We start from the raw sequence: 27,031 nt of genomic DNA, 5'->3' as shown, positions 1-27,031 counted from the left end.
AACTGTAAGAATTCATGATAAACTACTTAAAAGTCACTGCTGGTTTAAGAAAGTTAAAACCAAAAATGTAACTTATTTCCATTTAATTGTTTTTCGGTAATCTATAAGAAAGCCTTCTAAAAGTAATTTCGGATCGATTGCTTATGCCTTCGTCCATACACTAGAGGAGGATCGCGGTCTTTATCCTCATTCCAGATAAAGCCACTTATCAGGAAAGACTGCTTAAGTTGCAATTGTGATCCTTCTCCCCTTTTTCAGGTATGATATGAATTATACACTGTTAATGGAGTGAAAACATGAACGTTAGACATTCCTGACAGTGAAAAAGCACTAATGGAGTTGATGTTGGTGACGTTTTACTAGTTTTACCGAGTGTATAAACCGAGAAAATGTGCTAGCTTATTTAGCCGCTACAGCCATTTTTATGTACGATCACAGTAGACACGTGAAATGTCCATGATGTCTCTGTAATGCAGCTACTTTCCGATTGGTATTCCTTTTTAGTTTTTTCGGTGTTAATGCCTATTTGCTGTAATGACGTGCGGGTTACATGTTCATTTTGTTGCCTTTGTTTGAAGTTTATTACTAAATGCCGCGTTTTACCGAGTGTATTTGTGGAGAACACATGGTAGCTATACATGCTAGCTTGCTAGGCCGCGGCAGCCATTTTAATGTCCCAACAGGTTCACGTGGAATGTGCATGCTGTCTAGCTAGCTCGGTCCACGTAAATGGTATCTCATAAAAAACACGTTTTCCACGTACAAAAATGCCAAGTTACTCAAAAGTATTGATATCAAAATGACGCCAAGTTACCGTACTACAAACAATATAGGCTATCTTGCCTCACCGAAATTTAATAACATGTATTCCAAAGCAATGCTACCCAATATTTCCTCAATTCTTTCAAGTCACTTGGCCCTGTGTGTATACAAGCGTGCAGCACATGGACAGGCCAAACATGTGTGTGGATGGCTTTCTCACAGTCATGATTGAATCTTGGTATAAATGTCTGTTCGTAAATGTGAATGTAACATGCTGCGAAGGAAATGTCCCCATGTGGATAAAGACGTTCTTTAGCAGGACTAATAAAGCGTCGCTCCGAGTGTACCTAATTAGCAACTGAAAGCCTGAGTCGAATAACGCGCTGATTACACAGGTTCACAGTCTGTAATAGTGCAATAATCGCAATCTATCAATTCTAAGAATCAAAGCGGTAGATAGAAGCCTAACACAACCTAAAAACAAAGAACGGTTGCCACACAGGGGAAAGTTTAAAATCTAACCGGTATGTAATTAGTAAATGAACGCAGATACTTACCCAACTCTAGCAGGACGGATTTCGGCAGTTCTACGCACCTGGACGAATTATAAACTTACTACCTAAACTGCGAGTTAGCAGGACTAATAAAGCGTCGCTCCGAGTGTACCTAATTAGCAACTGAAAACCTGAGTCAAATAACGCGCTGATTACACAGGTTCACAGTCTGTAATAGTGCAATAATCGCAATCTATCAATTCTAACAATCAAAGTGGTAGATAGAAGCCTAACACAACCTAAAAACAAAGAACAGTTTCCACACAGGGAAAAGTTTAAAATCTAACGCGGTATGCAATTAGTAAATGAACACAGATACTTATCCAACTCTAGCAAGACGGATTTCGGCAGTAATACGCACATGGACGAATTATAAACTTACAAACGTATACCTATGACAATACAAAAATGTCTAATAAATGCATATGTTTTAGGGAAAACATTTGTGTTTCTTAAATGACCTCGAATATATTATTTTACATTTGCATTATTGTATTCATGATATTTATTTTGTTTTCCATCACTTTTAAATTGGTTTATTAATGTTTTCAATGGTACCAATGGCTTCAATTAAGGTTTAGGGCTCAAACTAGGGTTCAGCTCCTACCTTTTAGGGTTAGGAAAACGGTAAGTCTGAGGGTTGAGGCAAGTTTACGGTTGTGTTTAGCCGCTTGATGAAAGGTAAGGAAGTGGGTTTCTTAATGATTTTGAATGAACCAAAAATTTTCTCCAGTAGCGTGTGCACCTATGACCATACAAAAGGTGTAATAAATGTATTTTTTTTAGGGAGTACATTATTGTTTTTTATATGACCTCATAAATATTATATTGCATTTGAAATACAGTATGCATGATTTTTACCTTTTTAAGCCAGGCTTCTTTAATGATTTCTCTTCTTTTTCGGGTATGGAAATGTCACAAAGCATTGTGTAAACATTTAAATACGTTTACATATATATTGTACATATGTGTTGCATTTTGAGTAAGGTTTGGGCATTCTTTCAAACTGTTGTGATCGTTCTTTTATACAAGAGAAGGTAGAAACTGGTAGAAATTCATGAAAATTGGTTAAAACTGTAAGAATATGAATTCGGGTAAACGTCCCTATTAAGCCCACCAAATCCGCTTTTCAGACATTTTTCATGTATACTGCCCCAATTTAAGTGAGAACATTTTAGTTATAATGAAAGTCTAATCTCTCATTTGAAGTATCAATAATTCATTTATACCAATTTCTAATGTTTTTATTGTTTAATTTGTCAAAATATGTCAAAAGTCTGGCATGGGCTTAATGGGTACCTAACGTACCCTTTAAGCCCATGGGTGTTCCAAATAAGCCCACTTCCTGATTTGTTGATAAATAAATATATATTTAAAAAATCTTAACAATACAAACTTGTTCTATTCAAATCTGTAATCTCTTAGCTCTCAATAGCTATTTTCATTTTGTCTCCACTCCTATCCTATGGCCTGTAAATGGCATTTGAAATAGGCATGACCAGCCTTTTTGCTGTGTTGTCAACACAGAAAAAGTTAAACTTACAACATGTCTTCTTTGGAATGTAGCCAAAAAACTATTTACGAACAAAATCAAAACTATAGTGGAAATTACTCTTCAATACTTCATCTTTCAATATGTGTTGTCATTTTGTCTGTATCTCTATCCTATGGTGTGCTGTTGGCATTTGAAATTGGCCAAAATTTCTGGTCCAGTCAGCTGGTTGAAAGTGCAGGTGTTTTTATGAAGATTTCTGAAGACCGACTGACTGAATGAAAAACAATTTCAAGTTCAATACTAATGTTCTAAGGATAGTAAATGAGTCAATTTCAGGATTTACAATTAAACAATAACTTTTCAAATGTTAATCACATTTAGGATAGTAGTTTGAAAACACTGTAAAAACACATTTTAAAACCATTCAGTTCATTGTGGAGTAACATTAAAACATACAGTTCATTATGAGGAGACATCAGTCATAACATATTGAAGCTCATGTATCATTAGCCTATAACTTAAACAAAATAAACAAGAAAGATGTCAATATTTCTGCAATTTCTACTTTCTCCTAGACTAAACGTAGGCCTGTGCTCTTTGAGGTGATTGTATCGTTTTAGTAAGGCTATCATTTGCTCCATGCTCCATCTTAGTAGTGTAACACAACAGGTTATAGGGTGGTCTAAGCTTTATTCTATTTGTTTGCTTCAATCTTTAGCCCACGTTGTGGTTGTCTTTGTCTTACGCTAGCAAGTCGTTCATGGCTTTCATCTTATTTTTGTAGATTTTCAATGACGTCATGATTGCGCAAATAGAATGGTCCAGGTCCCTACAGCCCTGCTTTGCAGAGGATGAACTTGCGCTTCTATCATGCATGGGCATGAACTGTAGTTCTTTCGTGTTTTAGTCATCTTAAACTAAAACTCATCTGAAAAGTAAAGATTAAAAAATTATTGCTAATGTTAAGATAGAACACAGGCCTATCCAGAATCAATTGACCGCTGCAATATCACTGATATTTAAATATGGGTATTAATTATCTGAATTATGGAGCTGATTCATCAGGTGAGATCAAAATTAGGGAGGAAAATGGTTCAAAGGTCAAAAGGGAGAAAATCCCCATTGAAACACAGTAAAGTGGGCTTAATGGGAACAGGTGGGCTTAAAGGGAACATCAGTGAATTTATGGTTAAAAGACAGAATATTTGATTCTACTCACATGACATTAAAAAACAACTATATGAAATAAATCTATATATGGTGCACTAACATAATATGAAAAGTATAAATTGATCATGTAGAGAAGTAATTAGCTATACTCTATGCTATGCTATTTACATCCACCTCAGTCAGTGTGATTTTTTTGCTAGAGTCCCCTTTAAGCCCACCAGGTAAAAATGTTAATTAAAAAATAAATAAAGATAAACATACACATTTATTGTCTATTTAACAGTATAATAATATAAACTGCATACAAAAATATAAACTATACATGCTTATCATGCTTTATGTCATTGCAGTGAACCATACTATGTAGCTACTGTATTGATGCAGCATGTGGTCTGTTTGCTAGCGTGCTAAAACTCATATTTTGATTTCAAAAGACACAATATTTCTAATTCAGGTAATATTCTAACATATGTCTCATTCAAAACACTAATCACTTAAATTTTGATAACAAGTGAGTACTTTCCAAAAACAGGAGTAGAAATATACAAAAAATGTTATTTTCTGAGGGTACCAAAATCACCTAAGTTTTTTTGCAACTTCTTCTGGGATCAGCAGGCACATGCCACACATATGCTTCGATAACTCAATATCGACAAATGTGATTGACTTACAATAAAAAGTGTAATTTATGTAACAAGCAGCTTCATTCGAAAAAACATCACACAGCAAAAAATGATGATGTAGTTTTTTAAAATTTGACTCAGAAGTTGCAAGTGGGCTTATATGGTACGTGGGCTTAATAGGGACGTTTACCCTATACACTGTTAATGGAGTGAAAACATGAACGTTAGACATTCCTGACAGTGAAAAAGCACTAATGGAGTTGATGTTGGTGACGTTTTACTAGTTTTACCGAGTGTATAAACCGAGAAAATGTGCTAGCTTATTTAGCCGCTACAGCCATTTTTATGTACGATCACAGTAGACACGTGAAATGTCCATGATGTCTCTGTAATGCAGCTACTTTCCGATTGGTATTCCTTTTTAGTTTTTCGGTGTTAATGCCTATTTGCTGTAATGACGTGCGGGTTACATGTTCATTTTGTTGCCTTTGTTTGAAGTTTATTACTAAATGCCGCGTTTTACCGAGTGTATTTGTGGAGAACACATGGTAGCTATACATGCTAGCTTGCTAGGCCGCGGCAGCCATTTTAATGTCCCAACAGGTTCACGTGGAATGTGCATGCTGTCTAGCTAGCTCGGTCCACGTAAATGGTATCTCATAAAAAACACGTTTTCAACGTACAAAAATGCCAAGTTACTCAAAAGTATTGATATCAAAATGACGCCAAGTTACCGTACTACAAACAATATAGGCTATCTTGCCTCACCGAAATTTAATAACATGTATCCTTCAAGAAGGCCCACATCACCCCGCTGCTGAAGAAACCCACACTAGATCCTTCAGTCATTCAGAACTACCGCCCGGTATCTCTCCTCCCTTTCCTATCCAAAACACTGGAACGTGCTGCATCTAACCAGCTCTCTGCTTTCTTCTCTGAGAACAACCTGCTTGATCCCCACCAGTCTGGCTTCAGGCCTGGCCACTCGACTGAGACTGCACTCCTCTCGGTCAGTGAGTCACTCCATGCCGCACGAGCAGCCTCCCTCTCCTCTGTCCTGATTCTTCTAGACCTCTCCGCTGCATTTGACACGGTGGACCACTCTACCCTCCTGTCCTCCCTGGCAGCAACAGGGATCCGCGGCACAGTCCTTGACTGGATTGAGTCCTACCTCTCTGACCGCTCCTTCCAGGTTGCCTGGGCGGGTAAGGTATCACCACCCCGTCCCCTCACCACCGGAGTTCCCCAGGGCTCAGTCCTTGGTCCCCTTCTCTTCTCCATGTACACCAGATCCCTTGGCCCTGTAATATCTGCCCATGGCTTGTCCTATCATTCCTATGCCGACGACACGCAACTCTTTCTCTCCTTCTCCCCATCGGACACACAGGTCCCTGCCCGCATCTCCGCTTGCCTGAGGGACATACAGAGCTGGATGGACAATCACCACCTGAAGCTCAACCCAGGAAAGACGGAGCTAATCTTTATCCTCTCCCCTCCTCGACTTTTCCATTTCCTTAGGGGACACCGTAGTGACATCATCACCCTGCGCCAAGAATCTCGGAGTGATGATGGACAACAGGCTGTCCCTCTCCAACAACATTGCAGCAGTAACCCGGGCATGCAAATTTTTCCTATACAACATCCGCAGAATCCCCCCTTTTTCTCACCACCTACTCAACCCAGCTCCTGGTCCAAGCAATGGTTCTATCCCACCTGGACTACTGCAACTCTCTTCTGGCTGGACTACCAGCATCTGCCACCAGACCCCTGCAGCTCATTCAGAATGCTGCGGCTCGTCTGGTCTTCAACCTCCCCAGACACTCCCACGTAACTCCCCTGCTCACTACCCTCCACTGGCTGCCTGTTATAGCTCGCATCAAATTCAAAACATTGGTCCTAGCATACCAGGCAGTCAAGGGATCAGCCCCAGCATACCTTCACAAGATATTCAAACCCTACATGCCAGCCAGATCCCTCCGTTCTGCTACCTCAGGACGCCTAGCACCTCCCCCTCTTCGCACCTGCACTTCCAGAACACGTCTCCTGTCTGTTCTGGCCCCACGATGGTGGAATGACCTCCCTGTGGAGGTCAGAACAGCTGAGACTGTGAACAATTTCAAACGACGACTGAAGACCCACCTCTTCAGGCTGCACCTCTCTCCATCCCTCCCTTCCCCCCTGTAAATGACTAAACTTAGGGTTGTAACTAGGCAGCTGTTTCATAGGTTACTTAGTTGATGCGCCTGTCTTAACGACTACTTGTATTTTTATTTATTTTGATTTTTCCATAGATTGCGTTGTTGCCGTTCTCGTTGTTAGTGTTAATCAGTTTAACCATCAGGGTCCAAGTTGAACTATGCGGTTGTTCCCTGTACTTGGACCGGTACTTCTCTCTAGGGGTTTCGTCATACTTGTTCCTGGTTATGGTTATACACTTTGTTGTACGTCGCTCTGGATAAGAGCGTCTGCCAAATGCCTGTAATGTAATGTAATGTAATGTATTCCAAAGCAATGATACCCAATATTTCCTCAATTCTTTCAAGTCACTTGGCCCTGTGTGTATACAAGCGTGCAGCACATGGACAGGCCAAACATATGTGTGGATGGCTCTCTCACAGTCAAGATTGATTGAATAGGTGTGTGTATGTCCAATTTGTATTGGTATGTATGTATTTCGCTGCCCAGGCTTTCTGTTGCGTGAATGATAGTATGTTTCTTGGTACAAGTGTGTTCGTGAATGTGAATGTAAGATGCTGCCAGGGAAATGCCCCCATGCGGATGAAGAAGTTCTCTATGTATGTATATACAATAAGTGTTTTACATGCAGTATTCATTGTAAGTAGCAAATATACAATAACTTGTACATGTACTCAAATTCAGTTCAGAAGCAAGTATAAACATGTTTTCTGGAGAAATATGCTTCCTGCAGTTACTCAGCAGTAGTTTTCTACATGAATTTCTATGTGTTCCATGAGGCAATTCGAAATATTTGACTCTTTGATCTGACACAAAGTTTGCATGACATTGTAAAATGGTAAGATTACAAAACACAGGGCCAAGTGACTTGAAAGAATTGAGGAAATATTGGGTAGGACTGCTTTGAAATACATCTTATGTAATTTCGGTGAGGCAAGATAGGCTATATTGTTTGTAGTACTGTAACTTGGCGTCATTTTGATATCAATACTTTTGAGTAACTTGGCATTTTTGTACGTTGAAAACGTGTTTTTTATGAGATATCATTTCTTTTTGCAAAGCGTTTTATTATGAGAGTGAGAAATGCGAAGTGACCCTGTAAGAAACGGTTGTGGATTATGGCTATCCTTGCGTGAATTTGTACAGTCTGATGAGCGTATACGGTTTAGCAGTGTCTGTTTGCTATATATGTGAAACAGTGGCTGTGACAAAGCATGCGGTGGCGTAAGCGTAAACCTAACAGAAGCGCAGTTTAAATATGGCTAGTGTATGTACTCACGGATCTGAGGGCCATCCAACGAGCCTTGATTGATAAAAGAATGAGCAAGCGCGTAGAATTAGAGCTCCCTAGGTCGCAACTTGTATACCCTTCTGTCCTGCTCCGTTGTCTGTTATTTCGTGGAGATGCACTTTTAGTGTTCGTAAGGTTTATAAGGCATTTTGATAGGCTTATCAGCAGTTAGGAATCCTCTTCGCTGTTTTGCTAAGCTAGAACCGGAGAAGTTGATAGTGGAGAATAGGAGCAGACGCATATGTCCCGGCAGGCTTTGCATATGAGAAAATAACAACAGTGTGAGAGAAATTAGGACGAAATGATGAAATTGCGTAGTTGAAACAATATGTTTTTAGCAGAATGGGCATGTAGGTGAAGGTTGACATGAGCACGGAATATATTGCGGAGTAAATAAAGTGACCACGCTATATATAATATTTGGTGTAAAGCATTAATCGTTAAAGTGGAGGGTTAAGTAACGAGTGAAATCTATTGCACTGTTGTGCTTTTCTCATGTTCAGTACTAGTAGTTATACTTATTGGTGAGTCATGATTTTAAATGTAATGTTTTAATGGGGAGTTGCATAACGTACATACGTGGTAATTGTTTGTATGTGGCTAGAGGGTCATGAATGTAGAAACGTGGCGTTTGTTGATAAGAAGGTTTTGTACGGTAGCCAAGTGAAGAAATATAGTTAGTAGAAATGGCACAGCGGTGAACTGGTGTAACTTTTTAATAAAAGGAATACATTTACCGTCATGAAATGCATATGGGTGGCCGTGAGTGAGTTTTGGTAAAGAAAATATAAAAGCGTAAGAAAACGTTAGTGTAAAAGAGGAAATTATCTGCCTGTGGGCGAGGCGGGATTCGATCCTCCATCCCGAGGTTTACCAGTTTGTGACTTTGTTAGTGCAGCACCGTGACATAGCTGTGCAATGCGTGAAATATCATTAGCAAACCTGTCCGTGGTTTTAAGGAACACAGGCCAGTAAGCACAGAAGAGCTCCCGTTGAATCCATATGACTTTGCAATATTGTAGCCGGTTAATAACTGAACGTGCAGACGGTTCGTCATAATTCAGTGTATACGTTCGGTGAACGGCGGGTAGATATGGTGCAAAAGCAATAATTGAGAAGTAGTAGACAATTATTAGTGAGGGTAAAAGTAGGTTAAAGAAATGTGTCCCTAGCTGGGCTTGAACCTAAGACTTTGTGTTCCCGAGACTGTAACCTTACCCACTAGGCCACAAGCAGATTAGCTATTTAAACTGGAGATGTTTCAGAGTAAGAAGGTATGGGTATTTTGGCGGTGTATGCGAGTTTTGATTGGGTGGTGAACTGGTGTAACTTTTTAATAAAACGAATACATTTGCCGTTATGAAATGCATATGGGTGGCCGTGAGTGAGTTTTGGTAAAGCAAATGTAAGCGTAAGAGAACGTTAGTGTAAAAGAGGAAATTATCTGCCTGAGGACGAGGCGGGATTCAGTCGTTCAACCGGAGGTTTACCAGTCTGTCACTTTGTTAGGGCAGCACCATGACAGCTATGCAATGCGTGAAATATCATTAGCAAACCTGTCCGTGGTTTTAAAGAAGAACACAGGCGAGTAAGCACAGAAGAGCTCCCGTTGAATCCATATGGCTTTGCAATATTGTAGCCGGTTTGCAATTGAACGTGCAGACGGTACGTCATAATACAGTGTATACGTTCGGGAACGGCTGGTAGATATGGTGCAAAAGCAATTATTGAGAAGTAGTAGACAATTATTAGTGAGGGTAAAAGCAGGTTAAAGAAACGCGTTCTTAGCTGGGCTTGAACCAAGGACCCTGTGATCCCAAGACTGTAACCTTATCCACTAGGCCACAGGCGGACTAGCTGTATATACTGAGAATGTTTCAGAATAAAAAGGTATGGGTATTTAGCGTGTGTATGCGAGTTTTTCATTGGGTCGCGTAGGTGAAGATTTGGCGAGTGTCGGTAAAATGTCCAATGGGGAGATATTAGTGGGATAGGCGGCAGGAAAAATAAGAATGAGAAGAAGAAGTAGAAGAAAAAGAAGAGGAAGAAGAAGAAGGAGAAAACGCAAAATCCCCTTAGTTTGGGGCTTTATTGTGTGGACATGTGAAGTTGTTTGTGAATTCTGTCTGTTGAAATGGGGTCAGAATGTACAGAATTTAATGTTTTTAAGGGCTGAGTGTCTGTGGCTGTTGTGGTTATTTCTGTGGGGAACCCTGAAAAGTGCCAAACTCTCGGTGCTGTATAGGTATGGGGCATGCCCCCGCCAAGGCGTAACTTGGCGGGATGGCATACCTGCCATCCCAATCTCTTTCTATTTAGGTACTAGTGCTGTTTCACTGTAATAACCTGCCGTTAACATATTTGCAGATATTTGTTCTTAAGCCATTGTATGTAACTGAAGTGTTTCTTTTATTTGTTTTGTCACTAAAGACATTGGAGGAGAATTCATGATAAACTACTTAAAAGTCACTGCTGGTTTAAGAAAAGTTAAAACCAAAAACGTAACTTATTTACATTTAATTGTTTTCGGTAATCTATAAGAAAGCCTTCTAAAAGTAATTTCGGATCGATTGCTTATGCCTTCGTCCATACACTAGAGGAGGATCGCGGTCTTTTTCCTCATTCCAGATAAAGCCACTTATGAGGAAAGACTGCTTAAGTTGCAATTGTGATCCTTCTCCCCTTTTTCAGGTATGATATGAATTATACACTGTTAATGGAGTGAAAACATGAACGTTAGACATTCCTGACAGTGAAAAAGCACTAATGGAGTTGATGTTGGTGACGTTTTCCTAGTTTTACCGAGTGTATAAACCGAGAAAATGTGCTAGCTTATTTAGCCGCTACAGCCATTTTTATGTACGATCACAGTAGACACGTGAAATGTCCATGATGTCTCTGTAATGCAGCTACTTTCCGATTGGTATTCCTTTTTAGTTTTTCGGTGTTAATGCCTATTTGCTATAATGACGTGCGGGTTACATGTTCATTTTGTTGCCTTTGTTTGAAGTTTATTACTAAATGCCGCGTTTTTCCGAGTGTATTTGTGGAGAACACATGGCAGCTATACATGCTAGCTTGCTAGGCCGCGGCAGCCATTTTAATGTCCCAACAGGTTCACGTGGAATGTGCATGCTGTCTAGCTAGCTCGGTCCACGTAAATGGTATCTCATAAAAAACACGTTTTCAACGTACAAAAATGCCAAGTTACTCAAAAGTATTGATATCAAAATGACGCCAAGTTACCGTACTACAAACAATATAGGCTATCTTGCCTCACCGAAATTTAATAACATGTATTCCAAAGCAATGCTACCCAATATTTCCTCAATTTTTTCAAGTCACTTGGCCCTGTGTGTATACAAGCGTGCAGCACATGGACAGGCCAAACATGTGTGTGGATGGCTTTCTCACAGTCATGATTGAATCTTGGTATAAATGTCTGTTCGTAAATGTGAATGTAACATGCTGCGAGGGAAATGTCCCCATGTGGATAAAGACGTTCTTTAGCAGGACTAATAAAGCGTCGCTCCGAGTGTACCTAATTAGCAACTGAAAACCTGAGTCAAATAACGCGCTGATTACACAGGTTCACAGTCTGTAATAGTGCAATAATCGCAATCTATCAATTCTAAGAATCAAAGCGGTAGATAGAAGCCTAACACAACCTAAAAACAAAGAACGGTTGCCACACAGGGAAAGTTTAAAATCTAACCGGTATGTAATTAGTAAATGAACGCAGATACTTACCCAACTCTAGCAGGACGGATTTCGGCAGTTCTACGCACCTGGACGAATTATAAACTTACTACCTAAACTGCGAGTTAGCAGGACTAATAAAGCGTCGCTCCGAGTGTACCTAATTAGCAACTGAAAACCTGAGTCAAATAACGCGCTGATTACACAGGTTCACAGTCTGTAATAGTGCAATAATCGCAATCTATCAATTCTAAGAATCAAAGTGGTAGATAGAAGCCTAACACAACCTAAAAACAAAGAACAGTTTCCACACAGGGAAAAGTTTAAAATCTAACGCGGTATGCAATTAGTAAATGAACACAGATACTTATCCAACTCTAGCAAGACGAATTTCGGCAGTAATACGCACACCGACGAATTATAAACTTACAAACGTATACCTATGACAATACAAAAATGTCTAATAAATGCATATGTTTTAGGGAAAACATTTGTGTTTCTTAAATGACCTCAAATATATTATTTTACATTTGCATTATTGTATTCATGATATTTATTTTGTTTTCCATCAATTTTAAATTGGTTTATTAATGTTTTCAATGGTACCAATGGCTTCAATTAAGGTTTAGGGCTCAAACTAGGGTTCAGCTCCTACCTTTTAGGGTTAGGAAAACGGTAAGTCTGAGGGTTGAGGCAAGTTTACGGTTGTGTTAGCCGCTTGATGAAAGGTAAGGAAGTGGGTTTCTTAATGATTTTGAATGAACCAAAAATTTTCTCCAGTAGCGTGTGCACCTATGACCATACAAAAGGTGTAATAAATGTATTTTTTTTAGGGAGTACATTATTGTTTTTTATATGACCTCATAAATATTATATTGCATTTGAAATACAGTATTCATGATTTTTACCTTTTTAAGCCAGGCTTCTTTAATGATTTCTCTTCTTTTTCGGGTATGGAAATGTCACAAAGCATTGTGTAAACATTTAAATACGTTTACATATATATTGTACATATGTGTTGCATTTTGAGTAAGGTTTGGGCATTCTTTCAAACTGTTGAGATCGTTCTTTTATACAAGAGTACGTGGTAGAAATTCATGAAAATTGGTTAAAACTGTAAGAATTCATGATAAACTACTTAAAAGTCACTGCTGGTTTAAGAAAGTTAAAACCAAAAATGTAACTTATTTCCATTTAATTGTTTTTCGGTAATCTATAAGAAAGCCTTCTAAAAGTAATTTCGGATCGATTGCTTATGCCTTCATCCATACACTAGAGGAGGATCGCGGTCTTTTTCCTCATTCCAGATAAAGCCACTTATCAGGAAAGACTGCTTAAGTTGCAATTGTGATCCTTCTCCCCTTTTTCAGGTATGATATGAATTATACACTGTTAATGGAGTGAAAACATGAACGTTAGACATTCCTGACAGTGAAATAGCACTAATGGAGTTGATGTTGGTGACGTTTTACTAGTTTTACAGAGTGTATAAACCGAGAAAATGTGCTAGCTTATTTAGCCGCTACAGCCATTTTTATGTACGATCACAGTAGACACGTGAAATGTCCATGATGTCTCTGTAATGCAGCTACTTTCCGATTGGTATTCCTTTTTAGTTTTTCGGTGTTAATGCCTATTTGCTGTAATGATGTGCGGGTTACATGTTCATTTTGTTGCCTTTGTTTGAAGTTTATTACTAAATGCCGCGTTTTACCGAGTGTATTTGTGGAGAACACATGGTAGCTATACATGCTAGCTTGCTAGGCCGCGGCAGCCATTTTAATGTCCCAACAGGTTCACGTGGAATGTGCATGCTGTCTAGCTAGCTCGGTCCACGTAAATGGTATCTCATAAAAAACACGTTTCCACGTACAAAAATGCCAAGTTACTCAAAAGTATTGATATCAAAATGACGCCAAGTTACCGTACTACAAACAATATAGGCTATCTTGCCTCACCGAAATTTAATAACATGTATCCTTCAAGAAGGCCCACATCACCCCGCTGCTGAAGAAACCCACACTAGATCCTTCAGTCATTCAGAACTACCGCCCGGTATCTCTCCTCCCTTTCCTATCCAAAACACTGGAACGTGCTGCATCTAACCAGCTCTCTGCTTTCTTCTCTGAGAACAACCTGCTTGATCCCCACCAGTCTGGCTTCAGGCCTGGCCACTCGACTGAGACTGCACTCCTCTCGGTCAGTGAGTCACTCCATGCCGCACGAGCAGCCTCCCTCTCCTCTGTCCTGATTCTTCTAGACCTCTCCGCTGCATTTGACACGGTGGACCACTCTACCCTCCTGTCCTCCCTGGCAGCAACAGGGATCCGCGGCACAGTCCTTGACTGGATTGAGTCCTACCTCTCTGACCGCTCCTTCCAGGTTGCCTGGGCGGGTAAGGTATCACCACCCCGTCCCCTCACCACCGGAGTTCCCCAGGGCTCAGTCCTTGGTCCCCTTCTCTTCTCCATGTACACCAGATCCCTTGGCCCTGTAATATCTGCCCATGGCTTGTCCTATCATTCCTATGCCGACGACACGCAACTCTTTCTCTCCTTCTCCCCATCGGACACACAGGTCCCTGCCCGCATCTCCGCTTGCCTGAGGGACATACAGAGCTGGATGGACAATCACCACCTGAAGCTCAACCCAGGAAAGACGGAGCTAATCTTTATTCCTGCTCTATCCTCTCCCCTCCTCGACTTTTTCCATTTCCTTAGGGACACCGTAGTGACATCATCACCCTGCGCCAAGAATCTCGGAGTGATGATGGACAACAGGCTGTCCCTCTCCAACAACATTGCAGCAGTAACCCGGGCATGCAAATTTTTCCTATACAACATCCGCAGAATCCCCCCTTTTTCTCACCACCTACTCAACCCAGCTCCTGGTCCAAGCAATGGTTCTATCCCGCCTGGACTACTGCAACTCTCTTCTGGCTGGACTACCAGCATCTGCCACCAGACCCCTGCAGCTCATTCAGAATGCTGCGGCTCGTCTGGTCTTCAACCTCCCCAGACACTCCCACGTAACTCCCCTGCTCACTACCCTCCACTGGCTGCCTGTTATAGCTCGCATCAAATTCAAAACATTGGTCCTAGCATACCAGGCAGTCAAGGGATCAGCCCCAGCATACCTTCACAAGATATTCAAACCCTACATGCCAGCCAGATCCCTCCGTTCTGCTACCTCAGGACGCCTAGCACCTCCCCCTCTTCGCACCTGCACTTCCAGAACACGTCTCCTGTCTGTTCTGGCCCCACGATGGTGGAATGACCTCCCTGTGGAGGTCAGAACAGCTGAGACTGTGAACAATTTCAAACGACGACTGAAGACCCACCTCTTCAGGCTGCACCTCTCTCCATCCCTCTCTTCCCCCCTGTAAATGACTAAACTTAGGGTTGTAACTAGGCAGCTGTTTCATAGGTTACTTAGTTGATGCGCCTGTCTTAACGACTACTTGTATTTTTATTTATTTTGATTTTTCCATAGATTGCGTTGTTGCCGTTCTCGTTGTTAGTGTTAATCAGTTTAAACCATCAGGGTCCAAGTTGAACTATGCGGTTGTTCCCTGTACTTGGACCGGTACTTCTCTCTAGGGGTTTCGTCATACTTGTTCCTGGTTATGGTTATACACTTTGTTGTACGTCGCTCTGGATAAGAGCGTCTGCCAAATGCCTGTAATGTAATGTAATGTATTCCAAAGCAATGCTACCCAATATTTCCTCAATTCTTTCAAGTCACTTGGCCCTGTGTGTATACAAGCGTGCAGCACATGGACAGGCCAAACATATGTGTGGATGGCTCTCTCACAGTCAAGATTGATTGAATAGGTGTGTGTATGTCCAATTTGTATTGGTATGTATGTATTTCGCTGCCCAGGCTTTCTGTTGCGTGAATGATAGTATGTTTCTTGGTACAAGTGTGTTCGTGAATGTGAATGTAAGATGCTGCCAGGGAAATGCCCCCATGCGGATGAAGAAGTTCTCTATGTATGTATATACAATAAGTGTTTTACATGCAGTATTCATTGTAAGTAGCAAATATACAATAACTTGTACATGTACTCAAATTCAGTTCAGAAGCAAGTATAAACATGTTTTTCTGGAGAAATATGCTTCCTGCAGTTACTCAGCAGTAGTTTTCTACATGAATTTCTATGTGTTCCATGAGGCAATTCGAAATATTTGACTCTTTGATCTGACACAAAGTTTGCATGACATTGTAAAATGGTAAGATTACAAAACACAGGGCCAAGTGACTTGAAAGAATTGAGGAAATATTGGGTAGGACTGCTTTGAAATACATCTTATGTAATTTCGGTGAGGCAAGATAGGCTATATTGTTTGTAGTACTGTAACTTGGCGTCATTTTGATATCAATACTTTTGAGTAACTTGGCATTTTTGTACGTTGAAAACGTGTTTTTTATGAGATATCATTTCTTTTTGCAAAGCGTTTTATTATGAGAGTGAGAAATGCGAAGTGACCCTGTAAGAAACGGTTGTGGATTATGGCTATCCTTGCGTGAATTTGTACAGTCTGATGAGCGTATACGGTTTAGCAGTGTCTGTTTGCTATATATGTGAAACAGTGGCTGTGACAAAGCATGCGGTGGCGTAAGCGTAAACCTAACAGAAGCGCAGTTTAAATATGGCTAGTGTATGTACTCACGGATCTGAGGGCCATCCAACGAGCCTTGATTGATAAAAGAATGAGCAAGCGCGTAGAATTAGAGCTCCCTAGGTCGCAACTTGTATACCCTTCTGTCCTGCTCCGTTGTCTGTTATTTCGTGGAGATGCACTTTTAGTATTCGTAAGGTTTATAAGGCATTTTGATAGGCTTATCAGCAGTTAGGAATCCTCTTCGCTGTTTTGCTAAGCTAGAACCGGAGAAGTTGATAGTGGAGAATAGGAGCAGACGCATATGTCCCGGCAGGATTTGCATATGAGAAAATAACAACAGTGTGAGAGAAATTAGGACGAAATGATGAAATTGCGTAGTTGAAACAATATGTTTTTAGCAGAATGGGCATGTAGGTGAAGGTTGACATGAGCACGGAATATATTGCGGAGTAAATAAAGTGACCACGCTATATATAATATTTGGTGTAAGCATTAATCGTTAAAGTGGAGGGTTAAGTAACGAGTGAAATCTATTGCACTGTTGTGCTTTTCTCATGTTCAGTACTAGTAGTTATACTTATTGGTGAGTCATGATTTTAAATGTAATGTTTTAATGGGGAGTTGCATAACGTACATACGTGGTAATTGTTTGTATGTGGCTAGAGGGTCATGAATGTAGAAACGTGGCGTTTGTTGATAAGAAGGTTTTGTACGGTAGCCAAGTGAAGAAATATAGTTAGTAGAAATGGCACAGCGGTGAACTGGTGTAACTTTTTAATAAAAGGAATACATTTACCGTCATGAAATGCATATGGGTGCCCGTGAGTGAGTTTTGGTAAAGAAAATATAAAAGCGTAAGAAAACGTTAGTGTAAAAGAGGAAATTATCTGCCTGTGGGCGAGGCGGGATTCGATCCTCCATCCGGAGGTTTACCAGTTTGTGACTTTGTTAGTGCAGCACCCGTGACATAGCTGTGCAATGCGTGAATATCATTAGCAAACCTGTCCGTGGTTTTAAGGAACACAGGCCAGTAAGCACAGAAGAGCTCCCGTTGAATCCATATGACTTTGCAATATTGTAGCCGGTTAATAACTGAACGTGCAGACGGTTCGTCATAATTCAGTGTATACGTTCGGTGAACGGCGGGTAGATATGGTGCAAAAGCAATAATTGAGAAGTAGTAGACAATTATTAGTGAGGGTAAAAGTAGGTTAAAGAAATGTGTCCCTAGCTGGGCTTGAACCTAAGACTTTGTGTTCCCGAGACTGTAACCTTACCCACTAGGCCACAAGCAGATTAGCTATTTAAACTGGAGATGTTTCAGAGTAAGAAGGTATGGGTATTTTGGCAGTGTATGCGAGTTTTTGATTGGGTGGTGAACTGGTGTAACTTTTTAATAAAACGAATACATTTGCCGTTATGAAATGCATATGGGTGGCCGTGAGTGAGTTTTGGTAAAGCGAATGTAAGCGTAAGAGAACGTTAGTGTAAAAGAGGAAATTATCTGCCTGAGGACGAGGCGGGATTCAGTCGTTCAACCGGAGGTTTACCAGTCTGTCACTTTGTTAGGGCAGCACCATGACAGCTATGCAATGCGTGAAATATCATTAGCAAACCTGTCCGTGGTTTTAAAGAAGAACACAGGCGAGTAAGCACAGAAGAGCTCCCGTTGAATCCATATGGCTTTGCAATATTGTAGCCGGTTTGCAATTGAACGTGCAGACGGTACGTCATAATACAGTGTATACGTTCGGGGAACGGCTGGTAGATATGGTGCAAAAGCAATTATTGAGAAGTAGTAGACAATTATTAGTGAGGGTAAAAGCAGGTTAAAGAAACGCGTTCTTAGCTGGGCTTGAACCAAGGACCCTGTGATCCCAAGACTGTAACCTTATCCACTAGGCCACAGGCGGACTAGCTGTATATACTGAGAATGTTTCAGAATAAAAAGGTATGGGTATTTAGCGTGTGGTATGCGAGTTTTTTCATTGGGTCGCGTAGGTGAAGATTTGGCGAGTGTCGGTAAAATGTCCAATGGGGAGATATTAGTGGGATAGGCGGCAGGAAAAATAAGAATGAGAAGAAGAAGTAGAAGAAAAAGAAGAGGAAGAAGAAGAAGGAGAAAACGCAAAATCCCCTTAGTTTGGGGCTTTATTGTGTGACATGTGAAGTTGTTTGTGAATTCTGTCTGTTGAAATGGGGTCAGAATGTACAGAATTTAATGTTTTTAAGGGCTGAGTGTCTGTGGCTGTTGTGGTTATTTCTGTGGGGAACCCTGAAAAGTGCCAAACTCTCGGTGCTGTATAGGTATGGGGCATGCCCCCGCCAAGGCGTAACTTGGCGGGATGGCATACCTGCCATCCCAATCTCTTTCTATTTAGGTACTAGTGCGTTTCACTGTAATAACCTGCCGTTAACATATTTGCAGATATTTGTTCTTAAGCCATTGTATGTAACTGAAGTGTTTCTTTTATTTGTTTTGTCACTAAAGACATTGGAGGAGAATTCATGATAAACTACTTAAAAGTCACTGCTGGTTTAAGAAAAGTTAAAACCAAAAACGTAACTTATTTACATTTAATTGTTTTTCGGTAATCTATAAGAAAGCCTTCTAAAAGTAATTTCGGATCGATTGCTTATGCCTTCGTCCATACACTAGAGGAGGATCGCGGTCTTTTTCCTCATTCCAGATAAAGCCACTTATGAGGAAAGACTGCTTAAGTTGCAATTGTGATCCTTCTCCCCTTTTTCAGGTATGATATGAATTATACACTGTTAATGGAGTGAAAACATGAACGTTAGACATTCCTGACAGTGAAAAAGCACTAATGGAGTTGATGTTGGTGACGTTTTCCTAGTTTTACCGAGTGTATAAACCGAGAAAATGTGCTAGCTTATTTAGCCGCTACAGCCATTTTTATGTACGATCACAGTAGACACGTGAAATGTCCATGATGTCTCTGTAATGCAGCTACTTTCCGATTGGTATTCCTTTTTAGTTTTTCGGTGTTAATGCCTATTTGCTATAATGACGTGCGGGTTACATGTTCATTTTGTTGCCTTTGTTTGAAGTTTATTACTAAATGCCGCGTTTTTCCGAGTGTATTTGTGGAGAACACATGGCAGCTATACATGCTAGCTTGCTAGGCCGCGGCAGCCATTTTAATGTCCCAACAGGTTCACGTGGAATGTGCATGCTGTCTAGCTAGCTCGGTCCACGTAAATGGTATCTCATAAAAAACACGTTTTCAACGTACAAAAATGCCAAGTTACTCAAAAGTATTGATATCAAAATGACGCCAAGTTACCGTACTACAAACAATATAGGCTATCTTGCCTCACCGAAATTTAATAACATGTATTCCAAAGCAATGCTACCCAATATTTCCTCAATTTTTTCAAGTCACTTGGCCCTGTGTGTATACAAGCGTGCAGCACATGGACAGGCCAAACATGTGTGTGGATGGCTTTCTCACAGTCATGATTGAATCTTGGTATAAATGTCTGTTCGTAAATGTGAATGTAACATGCTGCGAGGGAAATGTCCCCATGTGGATAAAGACGTTCTTTAGCAGGACTAATAAAGCGTCGCTCCGAGTGTACCTAATTAGCAACTGAAAACCTGAGTCAAATAACGCGCTGATTACACAGGTTCACAGTCTGTAATAGTGCAATAATCGCAATCTATCAATTCTAAGAAGCAAAGTGGTAGATAGAAGCCTAACACAACCTAAAAACAAAGAACGGTTGCCACACAGGGGAAAGTTTAAAATCTAACCGGTATGTAATTAGTAAATGAACGCAGATACTTACCCAACTCTAGCAGGACGGATTTCGGCAGTTCTACGCACCTGGACGAATTATAAACTTACTACCTAAACTGCGAGTTAGCAGGACTAATAAAGCGGTCGCTCCGAGTGTACCTAATTAGCAACTGAAAACCTGAGTCAAATAACGCGCTGATTACACAGGTTCACAGTCTGTAATAGTGCAATAATCGCAATCTATCAATTCTAAGAATCAAAGTGGTAGATAGAAGCCTAACACAACCTAAAAACAAAGAACAGTTCCACACAGGGAAAAGTTTAAAATCTAACGCGGTATGCAATTAGTAAATGAACACAGATACTTATCCAACTCTAGCAAGACGAATTTCGGCAGTAATACGCACACCGACGAATTATAAACTTACAAACGTATACCTATGACAATACAAAAATGTCTAATAAATGCATATGTTTTAGGGAAAACATTTGTGTTTCTTAAATGACCTCAAATATATTATTTTACATTTGCATTATTGTATTCATGATATTTATTTTGTTTTCCATCAATTTTAAATTGGTTTATTAATGTTTCAATGGTACCAATGGCTTCAATTAAGGTTTAGGGCTCAAACTAGGGTTCAGCTCCTACCTTTTAGGTTAGGAAAACGGTAAGTCTGAGGGTTGAGGCAAGTTTACGGTTGTGTTTAGCCGCTTGATGAAAGGTAAGGAAGTGGGTTTCTTAATGATTTGAATGAACCAAAAATTTTCTCCAGTAGCGTGTGCACCTATGACCATACAAAAGGTGTAATAAATGTATTTTTTTTAGGGAGTACATTATTGTTTTTATATGACCTCATAAATATTATATTGCATTTGAAATACAGTATTCATGATTTTTACTTTTTAAGCCAGGCTTCTTTAATGATTTCTCTTCTTTTTCGGGTATGGAAATGTCACAAAAGCATTGTGTAAACATTTAAATACGTTTACATATATATTGTACATATGTGTTGCATTTTGAGTAAGGTTTGGGCATTCTTTCAAACTGTTGAGATCGTTCTTTTATACAGAGTACGTGGTAGAAATTCATGAAAATTGGTTAAAACTGTAAGAATACATGATAAACTACTTAAAAGTCACTGCTGGTTTAAGAAAGTTAAAACCAAAAATGTAACTTATTTCCATTTAATTGTTTTTCGGTAATCTATAAGAAAGCCTTCTAAAAGTAATTTCGGATCGATTGCTTATGCCTTCATCCATACACTAGAGGAGGATCGCGGTCTTTTTCCTCATTCCAGATAAAGCCACTTATCAGGAAAGACTGCTTAAGTTGCAATTGTGATCCTTCTCCCCTTTTTCAGGTATGATATGAATTATACACTGTTAATGGAGTGAAAACATGAACGTTAGACATTCCTGACAGTGAAATAGCACTAATGGAGTTGATGTTGGTGACGTTTTACTAGTTTTACAGAGTGTATAAACCGAGAAAATGTGCTAGCTTATTTAGCCGCTACAGCCATTTTTATGTACGATCACAGTAGACACGTGAAATGTCCATGATGTCTCTGTAATGCAGCTACTTTCCGATTGGTATTCCTTTTTAGTTTTTCGGTGTTAATGCCTATTTGCTGTAATGATGTGCGGGTTACATGTTCATTTTGTTGCCTTTGTTTGAAGTTATTACTAAATGCCGCGTTTTACCGAGTGTATTTGTGGAGAACACATGGTAGCTATACATGCTAGCTTGCTAGGCCGCGGCAGCCATTTTAATGTCCCAACAGGTTCACGTGGAATGTGCATGCTGTCTAGCTAGCTCGGTCCACGTAAATGGTATCTCATAAAAAACACGTTTTCCACGTACAAAAATGCCAAGTTACTCAAAAGTATTGATATCAAAATGACGCCAAGTTACCGTACTACAAACAATATAGGCTATCTTGCTCACCGAAATTTAATAACATGTATCCTTCAAGAAGGCCCACATCACCCCGCTGCTGAAAGAAACCCACACTAGATCCTTCAGTCATTCAGAACTACCGCCCGGTATCTCTTCCTCCCTTTCCTATCCAAAACACTGGAACGTGCTGCATCTAACCAGCTCTCTGCTTTCTTCTCTGAGAACAACCTGCTTGATCCCCACCAGTCTGGCTTCAGGCCTGGCCACTCGACTGAGACTGCACTCCTCCTCGGTCAGTGAGTCACTCCATGCCGCACGAGCAGCCTCCCTCTCCTCTGTCCTGATTCTTCTAGACCTCTCCGCTGCATTTGACACGGTGGACACTCTACCCTCCTGTCCTCCCTGGCAGCAACAGGGATCCGCGGCACAGTCCTTGACTGGATTGAGTCCTACCTCTCTGACCGCTCCTTCCAGGTTGCCTGGGCGGGTAAGGTATCACCACCCCGTCCCCTCACCACCGGAGTTCCCCAGGGCTCAGTCCTTGGTCCCCTTCTCTTCTCCATGTACACCAGATCCCTTGGCCCTGTAATATCTGCCCATGGCTTGTCCTATCATTCCTATGCCGACGACACGCAACTCTTTCTCTCCTTCTCCCCATCGGACACACAGGTCCCTGCCCGCATCTCCGCTTGCCTGAGGGACATACAGAGCTGGATGGACAATCACACCTGAAGCTCAACCCAGGAAAGACGGAGCTAATCTTTATTCCTGCTCTATCCTCTCCCCTCCTCGACTTTTCCATTTCCTTAGGGGACACCGTAGTGACATCATCACCCTGCGCCAAGAATCTCGGAGTGATGATGGACAACAGGCTGTCCCTCTCCAACAACATTGCAGCAGTAACCCGGGCATGCAAATTTTTCCTATACAACATCCGCAGAATCCCCCCTTTTTCTCACCACCTACTCAACCCAGCTCCTGGTCCAAGCAATGGTTCTATCCCGCCTGGACTACTGCAACTCTCTTCTGGCTGGACTACCAGCATCTGCCACCAGACCCCTGCAGCTCATTCAGAATGCTGCGGCTCGTCTGGTCTTCAACCTCCCCAGACACTCCCACGTAACTCCCCTGCTCACTACCCTCCACTGGCTGCCTGTTATAGCTCGCATCAAATTCAAAACATTGGTCCTAGCATACCAGGCAGTCAAGGGATCAGCCCCAGCATACCTTCACAAGATATTCAAACCCTACATGCCAGCCAGATCCCTCCGTTCTGCTACCTCAGGACGCCTAGCACCTCCCCCTCTTCGCACCTGCACTTCCAGAACACGTCTCCTGTCTGTTCTGGCCCCACGATGTGGAATGACCTCCCTGTGGAGGTCAGAACAGCTGAGACTGTGAACAATTTCAAACGACGACTGAAGACCCACCTCTTCAGGCTGCACCTCTCTCCATCCCTCTCTTCCCCCCTGTAAATGACTAAACTTAGGGTTGTAACTAGGCAGCTGTTTCATAGGTTACTTAGTTGATGCGCCTGTCTTAACGACTACTTGTATTTTTATTTATTTTGATTTTCCATAGATTGCGTTGTTGCCGTTCTCGTTGTTAGTGTTAATCAGTTTAACCATCAGGGTCCAAGTTGAACTATGCGGTTGTTCCCTGTACTTGGACCGGTACTTCTCTCTAGGGTTTCGTCATACTTGTTCCTGGTTATGGTTATACACTTTGTTGTACGTCGCTCTGGATAAGAGCGTCTGCCAAATGCCTGTAATGTAATGTAATGTATTCCAAAGCAATGCTACCCAATATTTCCTCAATTCTTTCAAGTCACTTGGCCCTGTGTGTATACAAGCGTGTGCAGCACATGGACAGGCCAAACATATGTGGGATGGCTCTCTCACAGTCAAGATTGATTGAATAGGTGTGTGTATGTCCAATTTGTATTGGTATGTATGTATTTCGCTGCCCAGGCTTTCTGTTGCGTGAATGATAGTATGTTTCTTGGTACAAGTGTGTTCGTGAATGTGAATGTAAGATGCTGCCAGGAAATGCCCCCATGCGGATGAAGAAGTTCTCTATGTATGTATATACAATAAGTGTTTTACATGCAGTATTCATTGTAAGTAGCAAATATACAATAACTTGTACATGTACTCAAATTCAGTTCAGAAGCAAGTATAAACATGTTTTCTGGAGAATATGCTTCCTGCAGTTACTCAGCAGTAGTTTCTACATGAATTTCTATGTGTTCCATGAGGCAATTCGAAATATTTGACTCTTTGATCTGACACAAAGTTTGCATGACATTGTAAAATGGTAAGATTACAAAACACAGGGCCAAGTGACTTGAAAGAATTGAGGAAATATTGGGTAGGACTGCTTTGAAATACATCTTATGTAATTTCGGTGAGGCAAGATAGGCTATATTGTTTGTAGTACTGTAACTTGGCGTCATTTTGATATCAATACTTTTGAGTAACTTGGCATTTTTGTACGTTGAAAACGTGTTTTTTATGAGATATCATTTCTTTTTGCAAAGCGTTTTATTATGAGAGTGAGAAATGCGAAGTGACCCTGTAAGAAACGGTTGGGATTATGGCTATCCTTGCGTGAATTTGTACAGTCTGATGAGCGTATACGGTTTAGCAGTGTCTGTTTGCTATATATGTGAAACAGTGGCTGTGACAAAGCATGCGGTGGCGTAAGCGTAAACCTAACAGAAGCGCAGTTTTAAATATGGCTAGTGTATGTACTCACGGATCTGAGGGCCATCCAACGAGCCTTGATTGATAAAAGAATGAGCAAGCGCGTAGAATTAGAGCTCCCTAGGTCGCAACTTGTATACCCTTCTGTCCTGCTCCGTTGTCTGTTATTTCGTGGAGATGCACTTTAGTATTCGTAAGGTTTATAAGGCATTTTGATAGGCTTATCAGCAGTTAGGAATCCTCTTCGCTGTTTTGCTAAGCTAGAACGGGAGAAGTTGATAGTGGAGAATAGGAGCAGACGCATATGTCCCGGCAGGATTTGCATATGAGAAAATAACAACAGTGTGAGAGAAATTAGGACGAAATGATGAAATTGCGTAGTTGAAACAATATGTTTTTAGCAGAATGGCATGTAGGTGAAGGTTGACATGAGCACGGAATATATTGCGGAGTAAATAAAGTGACCACGCTATATATAATATTTGGTGTAAAGCATTAATCGTTAAAGTGGAGGTTAAGTAACGAGTGAAATCTATTGCACTGTTGTGCTTTTCTCATGTTCAGTACTAGTAGTTATACTTATTGGTGAGTCATGATTTTAAATGTAATGTTTTAATGGGGAGTTGCATAACGTACATACGTGGTAATTGTTTGTATGTGGCTAGAGGGTCATGAATGTAGAAACGTGGCGTTTGTTGATAAGAAGGTTTTGTACGGTAGCCAAGTGAAGAAATATAGTTAGTAGAAATGGCACAGCGGTGAACTGGTGTAACTTTTAATAAAAGGAATACATTTACCGTCATGAAATGCATATGGGTGGCCGTGATGTGAGTTTTGGTAAAGAAAATATAAAAGCGTAAGAAAACGTTACGTGTAAAAGAGGAAATTATCTGCCTGTGGGCGAGGCGGGATTCGATCCTCCATCCGGAGGTTTACCAGTTTGTGACTTTGTTAGTGCAGCACCGTGACATAGCTGTGCAATGCGTGAAATATCATTAGCAAACCTGTCCGTGTTTTAAGGAACACAGGCCAGTAAGCACAGAAGAGCTCCCGTTGAATCCATATGACTTTGCAATATTGTAGCCGGTTAATAACTGAACGTGCAGACGGTTCGTCATAATTCAGTGTATACGTTCGGTGAACGGCGGGGTAGATATGGTGCAAAGCAATAATTGAGAAGTAGTAGACAATTATTAGTGAGGGTAAAAGTAGGTTAAAGAAATGTGTCCCTAGCTGGGCTTGAACCTAAGACTTTGTGTCCCGAGACTGTAACCTTACCCACTAGGCCACAAGCAGATTAGCTATTTAAACTGGAGATGTTTCAGAGTAAGAAGGTATGGGTATTTTGGCAGTGTATGCGAGTTTTTGATTGGGTGGTGAACTGGTGTAACTTTTAATAAAACGAATACATTTGCCGTTATGAAATGCATATGGGTGGCCGTGAGTGAGTTTTGGTAAAGCGAATGTAAGCGTAAGAGAACGTTAGTGTATAAAGAGGAAATTATCTGCCTGAGGACGAGGCGGGATTCAGTCGTTCAACCGGAGGTTTACCAGTCTGTCACTTTGTTAGGGCAGCACCATGACAGTATGCAATGCGTGAAATATCATTAGCAAACCTTGTCCGTGGTTTTAAAGAAGAACACAGGCGAGTAAGCACAGAAGAGCTCCCGTTGAATCCATATGGCTTTGCAATATTGTAGCCGGTTTGCCAATTGAACGTGCAGACGGTACGTCATAATACAGTGTATACGTTCGGGGAACGGCTGGTAGATATGGTGCAAAAGCAATTATTGAGAAGTAGTAGACAATTATTAGTGAGGGTAAAAGCAGGTTAAAGAACGCGTTCTTAGCGGGCTTGAACAAGGACCCTGTGATCCCAAGACTGTAACCTTATCCACTAGGCCACAGGCGGACTAGCTGTATATACTGAGAATGTTTCAGAATAAAAAGGTATGGGTATTTAGCGTGTGTTGCGAGTTTTTCATTGGGTCGCGTAGGTGAAGATTTGGCGAGTGTCGGTAAAATGTCCAATGGGGAGATATTAGTGGGATAGGCGGCAGGAAAAATAAGAATGAGAAGAAGAAGTAGAAGAAAAAGAAGAGGAAGAAGAAGAAGGAGAAAACGCAAAATCCCCTTAGTTTGGGGCTTTATTGTGTGGACATGTGAAGTTGTTTGTGAATTCTGTCTGTTGAAATGGGGTCAGAATGTACAGAATTTAATGTTTTTAAGGGCTGAGTGTCTGTG

The sequence above is a fragment of the Anguilla anguilla genome, chromosome 7, assembly GCF_013347855.1.
Source record: "Anguilla anguilla isolate fAngAng1 chromosome 7, fAngAng1.pri, whole genome shotgun sequence".
Classification (NCBI taxonomy): Eukaryota; Metazoa; Chordata; class Actinopteri; order Anguilliformes; family Anguillidae; genus Anguilla; species Anguilla anguilla.
Note: the sequence above shows the minus strand (reverse complement) of the source record.